The sequence below is a fragment of the Mesocricetus auratus genome, unplaced genomic scaffold, assembly GCF_017639785.1.
Source record: "Mesocricetus auratus isolate SY011 unplaced genomic scaffold, BCM_Maur_2.0 Super-Scaffold_100004, whole genome shotgun sequence".
In the NCBI taxonomy this organism is placed as follows: domain Eukaryota; kingdom Metazoa; phylum Chordata; class Mammalia; order Rodentia; family Cricetidae; genus Mesocricetus; species Mesocricetus auratus.
The window spans coordinates 100998022-101011818 of NW_024429189.1; the positions used below are offsets into that span (position 1 = coordinate 100998022).

The window sequence follows — 13797 nt, forward strand, 5'->3', positions numbered from 1 at the left end:
GTCTACTACAATATAGTGTCTTGAATATAAGACAGGGAAGCCTCAGCCATGAAATCTCAACAATATGGCTACTAAAACAAAACTTGACATACCAATGAGTAAGAAAATCTGACAAGACTCTACTCCTAGACAAAGAGCTATGGATAATTAAGGACTACCTATAAGAGGGTGAACCAGTTTCTCCCAGGGATAAGCTCCCTAATCAGCTGTCTGATGCCAAATGATCAGCCCAAAATGTGTCTACATAAGAACAACACTAAATGGGCTCGGCAAGTTGTATTTATTAATTTGTTTGTATGTGTATGTGTGTTTGTGTGTGTGTGTGTGTGAGAGAGAGAGAGAGAGAGAGAGAGAGAGAGAGAGAGAGAGAGAGAGAGAATACAATGACAAAGAAAACGAGGCTATCAGTTTGAAAGGGAGCAAGGAGGAACATTGGAAAAGTTGGAGGGAGGAGGGAATGATATAAATACAAGTACACAGATGACATTTCAAAAATAATAAAAACTACTGACATCGTTTTTCTTGTAATTTTTATTTCACATCACTGGAGCATTATAAACATTGTGTTTCCACTGCTGCAGTTCAACTGTCTAGAAAGAGCACATTAAACTTTGTTGTCATCTTTTGGTGACTCTTGCCATGAGCAGCCTCACAGCTCAAGTTCTGAATCCGCAGCATGCTACCCAGGGGCAATGAGATAGCAAGCTCCCTGCGTGAGTGAACCAAATATACTCCACATAGAAATTCTAGAGTCCACACAAGCACCAAACTCATCAAGCAATGATGACATCATGAGAATCTGCAGTGTGTCCTCCTTTTGACATTCTTCTGGCTTTGCTCAAAGAAAGGTCATAATTGCCAGGGAGAGATGGGAATAATGTAACAAAAATGTCACTGATGTCAGAGTAACACTGCATGAAGCCTTGAAAACAGGCTGTCTGAGCCTACTTTCTTCACTGCGGGATATTTGGAAACTTCTCTAACTTCTCAATAACTCGAGCCATCTTTCAGCTTCCAAAAACAATAACAATAATCTGTTTTACTGGACGTTGCAAACATTGGCAAATAATGACGTGAACTCTACCTGAATGGCTTGACATAGCTGACATAATTGGATTACCCCAAACTGAACTTCATTCCCGTGCAAAGGCAGGAAGATGTTAAAATACTCTCTGGGAAGGCTGTCAATGAAGGATAAGCCCTATGTGTCTCGCAAGGCTTGCTCAGCAGCTCTGCTACAAATCGATTGGATTTTGTTTTTTAAAGACCAAATGGTTAAAGAATGGGAAGAGTTACTTAGACAACCCAAAAGCCAGAATTCTGCTTATCAGAATTACCATATGTGAAGGCCCACCCCTGGGACCCTTGCTGGCTTCCATTTTTATTTTCGTGACTTTTCACAGCACTTTAGAACCCAGGAGACAATGTGGATTTTTACAATAAAAATATTCTTTTTTAATGTAAAATTAAAAATGGGTTTAATGAATTGAAGTAGTAGCTGAAACAAAATTAAGTTAAATATGAGAACAGTCCTGGGGATATATGTAGGAGGGTAAAGGAGCTTATTGGACAAATATGAGGTCCTGGGTTCAGATTCTCAGTGGCCATGTAAAAAGCCACACATACCTGGGAACCAGCACTATGGAGCTGAGATAGGAAGGAGGGTGAGATCTCTGGGGCTTGCTAGCTACATTACTTGATGAAAATAAAAATAAAAAATGAAAATAGAAGACTTCAGAATCAGTGAAAAGCTCTGAGTGGGATATGGCAAAGAGTATACCCAACATCTTCATCTGATCTCTGTACAGATGAGGATATGTACATGTATGCATGCAAAATAAGAAACAAGAAAAATGTGAAGGCTGCTCACCAGATAACTGATTATAATTTTCAGTGAAAAGATTTTTCACTCTTGGGGAGCATAAACAGACCTTTAATTAGTCCCACATCAGGAAAGCAATTGCCTGGGGTTCTTCTGTACAATATTCTGCAATGACTTCCAGAGAGCGCTGATGAACTTAGAGTCAGTGATGAAAATGAATAATGGAAATGGCAACTTGTCAAGGAAACAGTGAAAAAAATTGAAATCTGATTAGCTAAACATGCATTTAACTGTTGTTATGGTTTTAACCATGTGCTAAAAGCTGGTCATCCCATTGTGGTGTTACTTGAGCTGCTAGACTTTTAAGGCAGTGAAGCCTAGTGACAGGAAGCTGGGCCACAGAGGATGTGCCCTAGAAGCCTTTTGATTCCCTTGCTTCCCAGCTACCATGAGTTTAGCAGCTTTCATCTGCCACCTGCTTCTATAATGACAAGTGTCCATGTACTCAAAACTCTCCAATTATGAGGTAAAATATATTTTTCTTCTTGTGAGTGATTTGAGTTACTAATCTTGGGCATTTTATCACACCAACCAAAAGTTAACAAATTCTCAGTAACAACTACGAGAAAACATTGCTGCTCTTCCTCAACTTGGAAAAATAAGCTGTGGGAAACCAGAGATCTCACTAAAGTTTCAATGGGGAACAAGAAAAATGCAATTAGCATGGGGAGAAGGGAGGTATCTTTGAGGTGACAGCAGGAGATACCAGGGTGGGTCAGAGGACAGACACTATCATGAAGCAGAAAGAAAGGTTAAAATCTAGTCCTTGTAACAGAAATGGCTAAGGCAGTGGTTCCCAACCTGTGGGCTGCAACCCCATTGAAGATGAAACCACCCTTTCACAGGGGTAGTATTTATATCACATTTATATTATGATTTAAAGGAGTAGTAAGATTATAGGTATGATGGAGCAACAAAAATACTTTTTTGGTTGGGGATCACCACAACATGAGGATTTGTGTTAAAGCGTCACAGTTTTAGGAAGGTTGAGAATTGCTGAGCTAAGGTACATGTAGAACCAGTTATCAGGAGAACCCGAAAAGTACTCCAAAGTCTAGTAAAAAAAATGAGGATAATAATTAAGGCTGCACCGAGGCTTTTCGAATGTACAGGACATAGAATAGCTGAAGTGAAGCTGCACATGTCCTCTAATGCCTGCTGGGACTGAGACACTGCTTGGGTCTCTGTCTGAAACTGCAAAACTCCATACACCTAGAAGATACAACATCCCAAGTATGTAACCAAGCATAGTGAGGAAATTTTTTTGCATTTTCAATATCTGTTTATACTCAATAATTGCATAGAAACCCTGAAATGTTTGTTGAGTATATGCATGCCTCCCTACATGCTCCCTGCAGCTGATTGCCCCTGAGTTATCACCCTGCCTGTTTAACAGCTTCACATATGCAGTCAGATTCATAACTTCCGTCATCTTCAGAGAATTCACAACTGTAATGGTTAATTTCTTACAATGTATACCACATGCTTCAGTCAAATTAAAATGTCGTTATGTCATAGCTCAAGGAGTAATTTCAAGAAAATTCTAACATTAGTTCAAAATGTGCAAAGGGAAATATTAAAATTCTGTATTTCCTGTAAAAATCTTACAATCAGCCAGTGCAATTTACAAAATCAGGGTGTCCACATTGGAGGTTATTTAGGAAGTATCAGTTGTAGGTTTGTTGTTGTTGTGTTTTCATTTTCAAACATTTATTGAATCTTTCCTTGGTAGGTAAAAGAAAGTTTTATTTTTTTTACTAACTTGTTATACCTGTGTGTGTGAGAGAGAGAGGGGGCTTAATCTCCTGCCTCAGTTCCCAAATCCTGGATTTGGGGTTGCACTGCATGTCACTGTGTCCAGTTCACCAGATATCTGACCCTTCCCAGGAACACTTGCTAAGATACTACTTGAGCAACTGGGCAAATGGCCCTGATGTTGTGATCATATTTTGCACCATCTTCTCAAGTAACTGTCTGCTACATAGTATTATGTGCAAAGCTAAAATGGTTAAAGTTATATGATTTGCTCTTCAATGATTAATGAAACTGTGAATGTTTTAGATTTAAAGCATTATTGTTTAGAAGTTTTGGCATTTGAAAGCCTCCTTTTCTGTAACTTAGTGGGTTCTCTTTAAGACACAACTTATTCACCACAACATTTTTTCTTCTAAAAAAAGTTTGCAGTTTTCATTGTGAAATGCACTTTAGTGTGTAATCACCCTATAAACATTTTCTTTTCAGTGTCTAGAAATTTTGTACATACAATCAGTCAAAACTAGAAACTATGTATCTATCAAGACATCTGAGTCACTTGCAAAATTACAGCCTTGTGGGGAAAGGGACAATGTGCTACTGAGACTGCATCATATGGGCTCCCATGGCTTCTCTGATTTGCTTTCCTATTCCTGAGCTAACAGTCCCACAGCTTGGAAACAATCATGGTAAGCTGAGGATAATGAAGAGACCACAAGTCCTTGCTGTGACTGGCAGCAGAGCATCCAGCTAAGTGTGGCCAGGCAACAGAACCACCTTGGACATCCAACCTAGTGAGGCCTTGACAGGGCAGCATTTCATAACTAAAAGGTGTCAGACACTTCAAGTAGGAATATTCCAGGAAAGCCCTCTGAATTCCTGACTCTTTAAAGCATGAGCTTTAATATTGTTAATATTGTTTTAAACTTATACATTTGGGACATTTTGTTATTCATGATAAATAACTGAAATAAGGTCAGATTCATGTTTTCACTGTGAAATGAACTTTATAGATTGACTAAAATAAAAAGATACCCTGCAAGTGTGTGTGTGCGTGTGTGCGCGTCCTCACGCGCAAGTGCATGTGCGGGCGTGTGCATATACTCACACACACACAGGGATAAATATGCTACTATGCTCAGAATGTCAGAGTAAATTTCTTGCTGTCTGCCTTCAAATCAACATTCTAGCTAGCACTGACTGGCTTTTAACCAGAGGGGCCCTCTGCAAATTCATCCCTGGTCTTTTCTCACTCAGGAAAGCTTTCACCCTGTGCCTCCCAGTTTTCCACAAGAGATAATATTGGGAATTCAGTGTTCCTTCAGCTGAGTGTCCTCCAGTTAGAGAAGGACTGACACACAGGACAAGAGATTTACAGCATCATTCTTGAGGTCATTTCTCTAGCACAGGATTTAGTTCATCTGTCTTTTCTATTGCTTTCATTATGCTAGATGCAATATTTCACAAATGCAACCTAAGACTGTGCTAGGCTACTTTTCTAACAGCCACATCATGCTATTGGCTAATGTTATGGCTGTCATCAAGTGGAAATCCCAAAGTTTTGCCATCTGCGCTGTGGCCAAGCCAGCTCACTCTCAGGCAGCTGCCTTCTGAACCTAAACAGAACCCGAAACTTAGTCTGCTTTATGTCATTTCATTGGTTTCTGCCCAGTGTGTCTCTGGTAGTTGAGATCATCTTTAGTATTGATTTTGTCATTTTTTGTTGTTTGGTTTTAAATTGTTATTTTATTTTTGTGTTCTTCAAACGCAACCACTGTATCCTTCATCACTCTCTGCCATCCTCCTTCACTCCAGTGCCTCCCTTCTAAATCCATGACATCTTTCATTATTACTACACACACATATATGTATAGATACACATATATAGTGTGTATGTGTATATACTATATAAATGTGTATATTGCCTGTGTATGTATGTTAAGTATTTAAGAAAATAGAATAATTTTTACCTTTTTTCAAACTTCTGTTGTTTATGTCTCCTTTCCTTTGTCACTTAAAGATTTAACTGTGAATCCTATCTATCCACTTCATCTCTTAAATTCTATCAAAACTATTCATAGTACATTAGCAAGAGTTTAAGGCCCCAAATATAAACATCCCCACTGTTTGATCCACTAAACAAGAAGATTGTGCCAAAATGTTGTCAAATGCATTGATAAAATTAAAATAATTGAGAAGCACTTACTTATCAATAACATGGTGTGTGTGCTAGAGTTTATAACAAAATGAGAAAGCTCATAAATTCACAATTTGTTTTGCATGCAGATAGGATAACTCCTTGAATAATATATAAATTATCTTTCAATTATCTTCCAATGACTTTAAGTCACATGCATAATAACCCACTCTAGAATACTGTGTTACATTTAAAAAATAGACAGCCACTGTGTCTTCAGACAAAATCAATACTTATTAATGTATACAATAAAATAATAACTGTTGTATATGATTTTTTAATTGCATAAAAAATAATAAAAACTCCTCAAAAAGACACCAATCCCCATTTTTAGGTTTCACAGTTATCTTGAAAATCCATACATCATTTTCTTAGTTTAGATTTGTACAATAAATTTTGTTTTCTGGTATTTCTTAAAAATTAGAGTGTAGCCACTCTAGTATTAATAATATATACATTATTCCATTTTATTTTCTTCTTATCAAAAACCCCTCTATCGATTTCATTAACTGGTCATTTTGAGTGCAATTTTCTGTTTAATCTAGTTTGTATGTGTAGAACTTGTCCACCTCTCTTGAAGCTGTTCTTACAGTACCTACAATAGAGCCCAGGGCTTGCAGCTATTCTAAAGAGATGTTGCATGTGGTAGGATTTTTTTCCATTTTATCTTCAGTTGCCCTTATCTTTACTTATTTGTGGGTAGTATTGTAACTGGGCACATGTGTACAGTGTGTAATATTCTAATAAGGATAATAACTGTCTCTGCCTCCTCAAGTCAAATCATTTCTGTGTGTTGCTAACCTTTGAACCCTGCTCTTATAGTAATCTTGAAATGTATAATTAACTGTCTCTACCACATCTGTCCTAGATTACTATGTAACAAAACAACTTAGTGACCGTCTGTGTTTTGATACCCATTATCTACCCCCTCCCTATCAACATTCTGCCATATACTTGCTATCATCTTTGTGATCATTTTTGAAAATTTCCATTAATATGTGATAACATAAAAACATGATATATAAAATTGTCTCAGGACATTTCAAGCATGCAGAAAAGTTTTTAAAAAAACCAATTTAGGAAGATCCAGCAGCATGTTCTTTTCTGACTTCTCTTCCTTGGCCAATTCCGGAGAAGTCTATCATCTTCCCTCTAAGTCAGAGAACCCCTTGCTCACTGCCCATGGCCAGTGAACCCATTAAAGCGTTATTACTTGCTTCATTGTTGTTTGTCATCTGTGCCTCCAAGAGATTGGGACTGTGTGTTTTGGGATAAAAGAAATCTTGCTTCCCCCTCCTCTCTTTTTGTGGCAGCCCTGGTGACCACCTCAGCCTGAAATGTGAGTCAAGTCTTAGTATTTCTACGCATTCTCAGTCCATATCTTAAAAGCTGAAGACAAATGCCATTGTTATCTCTTTGCTATTCCCAGAAATTATACAGCACTCTTAAGTCAACATGGTTGCCAAAATTTAAAATTAATAAACAGGCAGAATTAATTTAGTTGACAATGCCATAAATATAAAGGGCAACAGGCTTATACACAGCCAGTCCCCAAAGCATAGATGTCAATTCCAACCAAAGACCAGGAAGGAAAATACAATATTTCCGTCCATCTTGTGCTCTTAACTGAAATGAGGCCCTTCATCGTCTCCTTGATTTTCTAGGAAGCAAGCACACTTTTCCAAAGGGAAAATTATTTTTCACCAGAAACAACAAGTGTAATCTAACATGAGCGAAGAATCTCCTTCTTCTGCCTCTTGTAAAACACAAATTAATAAATAACCTCAGCATGAGGTGCCAATGCACATCTGACCCCTTGAAGACTTGGCGCGTGTTCGGGAGCCACTACAGCAGTAGAAAAGAACTCCTCTCTTAGCCATCTGGACTGATGCATTCAGATCCTTCCATTTCTGTTTTTATAGGAAGGGGAGGGGGGTCTTGTTTTATTCACATCATCAGAGAAATTCTATAGCTCCATGGGCATTAAAAAGAAAGAAAGCTCTGCATGTCATCCGTGGTCAACACTCAACACACATAGGAGTTACCTGGGGCTCTTGTTAAATGCAAATTTTGAGCCTTGTGTGGGAACAGAGATTCTGTGTTTCTAACAGGCTCCCAGTAGATGCTCCTGTTGCCAGTCCACAGGGCTCTCTCTGAGTATCCAGGATACAGACATGTATAGAAAAATAAGAATGACCGCTAAGCACTTTTCATCTCTCCTACTTAATCCTATGCTTATTTGCAGTACTAAATTAGTTTTTGCTAATAGATTAAAATAATCAATCAGAGAATTCTCTTGTTCTTATTCTTTCCTTTTCATTTGCTTTTGTGATGGAAAAACCTCCTCTAAACTATTTTAGACGGCAAGCTGGTTTTGTGGCGAGAGAAAAAAAGGCCTGAAAGGAGAAAAGGAGAAAACATTCATAACATTATAAAGATGCATTTTATCATTTTTATTTAAGCAAGCATCTCTCTCTCTGTCTGTCTGTCTGTCTGGCTCTCTCTCTCTCTCGTGTGTGTGTGTGTGAGAGAGAGTTACATCAATTTATATCAATTCCAAATCCTAAAGACCATAAAATACAATGAAACTTACTTTATCAACCACACCAAATATTGTCAAGTAATAGACAGTCTTCTAGAATTGTTATAAAACACACAGGACATAATACTTGCAATACCTAAATGACTCATGCCTGGTGAGACTGTGTTTACTTGTTAGTTGGCAGCTTACTGAGCTATGATTCTTCAATTTACTCTGTTATTCAAGTCTTTGGAACAAAGGAAATCCAATGTGCTCAGTTGAAATGTGTTGTTCCTTAGTGTGGAGTGTAAAATTCTCTCTGTAGTCTAATTAGCTGTAGAGACTTTTCCGATGTACCCTTAAAGCTATATTTCTCCAGAGTATGATTGGCAAGGTGAGCACTTGGCATTATCACCTGCCATTTAAACAAACTGAAGGCTCATCCTGAGTTCCATGAGGAAGTCACACCTGTTTAAGGTAAAAAACCACTGAGGTACTTTGAACAGTAATTTTCCTAGGTGACTTACAAGACAGTAAGGCTATTTATTTTGTCTTTTATAATTATAGAGAAAAAGTTCCACTGGAGGAAAAGAGCAAAATATTGAAAACAATTCAAAGAACACAAAATAGCTACAAAATAATCCTTATCATCTTTCTGATCATTCCAAAAACTTAATTAAATTTATATCACAAAATTCATTGAAGTACCTAAAATTGGTCAACTTTGTATGACTGACTATCAAAACTCTACTACTTTTAAAAGTATGTGACTATTTTATATGTATGAATGTTTTACCTGTGTGTATGTCTGTGTACACATGTGTGCCTGGTGCCTGAGGAGACCAAAATATAGATTTAGGTACCCTGGAACTGAAGTTATAGATGTTTCGAGCAGCAGTGTGGGTGCTAGGAAGTGAACCCAGGTCTGCCCAATGAGCAGCCAGTGCTCTGAAACACTAAATTCTCTCCAGACCCAATTCTTATTCTTTAAAAGTGTGTTCTGTTAGCATTTTTCCAAAATATATAAACCAATTGTTAACTGCTTCTCATTTGAACACAAAGAAAATACATTCATGAGCTGTTGTGAAAGTGATTCGAAGAGCTAGAGCGTGGCTCATTGCTTAAGAGCACGAATTCACTGCTTTTCCAATGGACCTGAGTTCAGCTGAAAGAGAAGGAATAGGAAATGGCAGGGTGGAGGAGTTGTAGGGGAGAGGGAGAATGTAAAATAAGATTCTTTATTTTGTTTTTATGGTATCAACCAGTCTAACCATGAACTATTTACAAACCATGCCTACCCCAGAATAAATAAACATAAGAATGACATTGCAGCTTGGCTGCCTGAAGTTCAAAATGCTGACTCCTTCACAGGAATTACCATCACCACAGTCTTTACCTTGGAAGTGACATCTGGAGTGGTTACTCCAATGGCTTCATACAGCTTATGTTGAAATTTTTGTCTAACTCCATGGTAACCATGACAAAGTCTATTTCAGTGCTTACCATTATAATGAACATAAAGAACTCCTGGCATAATTGTTTGCCAACAAAAATGAAATTGCCTAATTCTAGTGCCCATTGTTTTCTTGGATCCTGGAAACCCATCATAAGGCACAAAAATTCAGAAACTATGACTTCAATTACACCCTAGAATTACACTATGGTTTAACAGAATGGTTTCCATTTGTCTGGAAATTAAAAGATGTGGATTCTTGTCCTGTTATGTTGCCCACTGTTTGGTTTGATAAAATAATTAACCTTCCCAAGCCTTAGTTTAATCTATGAAATAAGACCTGTTTTGTATTAATATATATGAGGTACTTTTTATCAAAATATGTAAATTATTGACTTGTATTTTTAAGTAAATGAAAATCTTGTATACTTCCTCACTTATCCATTGCCTTTGTCCAACAATCTTCTTCTTGTCCTCAGGTTTCTGGGAAATTTCCACCAGTCAGTCTGAGTCACTAGTGAAGCTGCAAACTACAGGTCCTGGACAAAGGACTTCCTAACAGTCCTCAAATGCCACATATTTGTTGTTACCCAGCAATGTTTATGAACAAGCTGATAGAAATAAAACATTCCACTGATTGAGTTCAGTGCCTTACAGAGAACTCACTATACTGGGGGTCCCCCTTCAAACTTGTAGGTAATGCATTCAAGATGCACAGTGTCTTCTTAAAGAGACAGAGGAGCCTGCCTTCTAAGTGTTGTTCAACACAGAAGTGCAATGTAAGCATTTGAAAGCATACACACGCATGCCTGACAAGAATGGTAGGGAGCTTTAGATCACTGGAGACTTAACCTTGAGAACCTGTCTCTCTAGCAGCTTTAGATCACCATCACCATTGAGAAAGGGCTGCAAGAATGGAGGATCTAGAACAATCAGAATCGACTAGAATTAACTCCTCTGAGTTACTGTACTTTCACTGCATCTATCATGACATGAGTTCCCAAGTGTCTGCTAACGTAAAGTGTGAAAATATGATCCCACCCAAGAAAGAGTTTGCTGACTGGAATTGACAGCTCTTCAGTAAAATCAATCTATATTCTCAACTTCTCTAAATAGTGAATGGAGGAGGGGGTCTCATTTGAGAGCTTCTGGTCATGCTTTCCCAAGGAACATTACACAACCAAGCTTCTTTCCCTCTTGTATAGTGCATCTGTTTCTAGTGTCTCTCTTTTCCTACTAATTATTGTCTTATTTTTCTTACAATAGAGATAATTGATTGACACAGACTTGACTTTTAATTATAGTTTAAACTAGATAAATGTTTGAAAAACAGTCTGAAAGAAAAAAGTGATTAAACTGAGTTAGGTGATTAAGTAGACTAGTCCAGCTAGAATAAGGAGAAGTCTATCAAGTGATAGAAGACTAGAAATTCAGACTGGCAGCAGACCAGGAATATTTCCAAAGGGTCCCAAGGCATCTTTTCCTATCTGGATGATGATGAAACATCTAGGATTTCTTCACATATTGAATTTTTAAAAGATTCTCCATACTATATGTACTCAGATAAGAAGGAGTTACACTGTAAATTATGTTTAATACAAACATTTGTGGCTGAATTCTATGCTTGTTACATTTCAATCACTTCAAGAAACACCTGAGATATACAACTTATAAAGAGAAATAGTTTATTTGATCTCATAGCTTTTGGGAGGATATATGTTAAGAACACTTATCTTTGTGTAAAAAGCCATGAAATAAAAGTGCACACCTCACAGCAAGGAACAAACTATTAAAAGAAGAAGAAACTGGTATTTCACAGTGCCCTGTAAGGGCTTTCTCTCATTAACCTAAAGACCCCCACAGGACCTTAACTGCGGAGTTTCTACCATTTCCCAATAACACCAAAGCAGAGAGCTATGCGTTTAATACACAGGTGCTGGGGGATACATGAGATCCAAACTGTAGCAAATGTCCAACAAATTCTGTATTCATCTCCAATGCCTGGAGATAAAGCTCCAGGAAGGAAAAGGTTTACTTAAAGAAAGATAGCTGAGATGAGGCAGAGAAGTGGGACTTATTAATGAATAAAAGAAAAGGTAACGTAAAGAAAGCAGCAAGTTCTTCAATTCACCCAGTATCTTTCCTCAGGGATGAAGTTGGCTTTCATATAACCAGCAAGTCAATATTGGCAATAGCTCAGCCACTAAAGCAATATCCAGTAAGCTACTGAAACCACAGAGAACTTTGAAACACAGCGTCTGGGTTTCAGTGTTATTCCCAAGAAATGTCCATACTCTTCCCCTAACACCTCCTTCTGTGAGGAATGGAAACAAGGAACAAGTGGACACCCTCGCTGAGTCACAACATCTGGTGAGGGCTTTTCTGCTGTCAAAGAACCAGAAAGATGCTCAAGAATGGTGTTGGCTTCTGAGAGAAGCTGTTCCTGCAGGATGGCTAATAACCCTCCAATTTCCAACTCAGGCAGAATATATCTATAAAAAGGAAGGAAAGGCTGTCTGTGTGCTTGCAAAGGCAGGTGTTTTCAAAGCAGAGAATACGCACAGGACTGCACAACCTCTGATGTGTTGGGTTTTGGTTCCCCTAAGTGAAATGTTCAGTGATGCTCTTTGGCTCTACCACCTTCATCAGAGCTTGGGTTCCCTCCCTTGCCTCTTGCTTCAGTTCAGTGTTTTGCTTGAATCTGAGTCATAACCTCCTTAAGCTGGCAGGAAACTGAGAGTCGGGCTGGCAGCTCCCTCTCCCTCAAGCAGAGGGAGTGTCTTGGCTGACACCTAAGCAACCTTTTCCATCCCAGACATGTAACAGAACCAATGAACATTAGCAGAATGGAGGCTGGGCTGCAGTCACAGTGTAGAAGAAAAGCCATCCTGGAGAAATGCATTAACTGAAGCCATGGTTTGGGGAAAATAGCTCATAGAATTACCTCAACCATGCATGAAATCCTTTAAATGGTTTGTATTATCCCTCTAAGCCATCTCTGGTCAAACTTTCATCGTATCCCTACAGGTTGCTGCCATTCTCCTTCCAGCATCTAATCGACCCTTCTCCCTAGCAATACTCATTGTTATTCTATTTCTCCTAAAACAGGCACTCTAGAAGTTAAGTTCACACTCTTGGGGTTCCCCTTACACATAGCTTCCATCTAAATGAATCAGAAAAAATTTTCTTTGATCCAATTTCAGTAGAATATCTACTTGACTTTGTAAGGAACGGACAAGATGTGACCAGAGAGAGGGGACAAAATCATCTGTCGTTGACACCCAATCAGTTGTCAAATTAACTCCAGCAAGGCACAAGCATACCAGCAAGAAAGAAGCAGATTCTGGAGAGGAAAGTTTGGCATACAAAAGTTATTCACTGATTGCTCCAATGTGGGTGACCCTGTGGTTCAGGGGAAGGGAATGTGGGGTCTGAACACCTGCATGGAGAAAATCTGCCAAAAGACTGAGGAGTGTTGAAAATCGTGGCAGAATCTTGGAAACAATCCTGACCTCCTTCATAGATTTTCCTTTAACCAACCTGGTACTCAAGTTTAGGACTGAGATTTGGCAAGTTTTCTGCATATAGAACTAAACAGAAAACGTCCACCTCTCCTGAACCCATCCAAACATTCCATAGTGCTTCTCTCAGTTCTGTCTTTGTAGTACTCTCCCACCATCAGTTTCTTCTTGGCTCTCATTCACCTCACCCTCGGCTTCCTCAATTTCACTTCTAGCATGTAGCACCATTCTTAGCCAGGACCATTGCCTGTTTCTTCTCAATGTTCCTCTGTTTTTGTTGCCTGTGCCATCACACAGTGCCTTCTGATTGCTCAGACCAGGGGTCTGCTGTCAACCAAGTGCTTGACCTACAGAAGGTAATCTTTGCCCAGCTGATTTGAAGAAAAGCAAAAATAAAATAACAAAAATGATATAAAAAACCTCTAAAATATTTTTAAAATAAAGGTTCTTATTGAAAAAAATAAAACTTGT

General features: G+C 38.4%; 1 protein-coding gene across 2 annotated transcripts in view; it reads right to left on the minus strand.

The window, feature by feature from the left end:
- Positions 1–513: 513 nt before the first annotated feature.
- Positions 514–13797, minus strand: part of Hao1 (hydroxyacid oxidase 1) — a 113843-nt gene continuing 100559 nt past the window's right edge. For both annotated transcript variants that reach the window (XR_005877435.1, XR_005877434.1), the window contains one exon: positions 514–8227. The gene's annotated coding sequence lies outside the window, so the exon portion shown is untranslated. The remainder of the gene's footprint in view (positions 8228–13797) is intronic.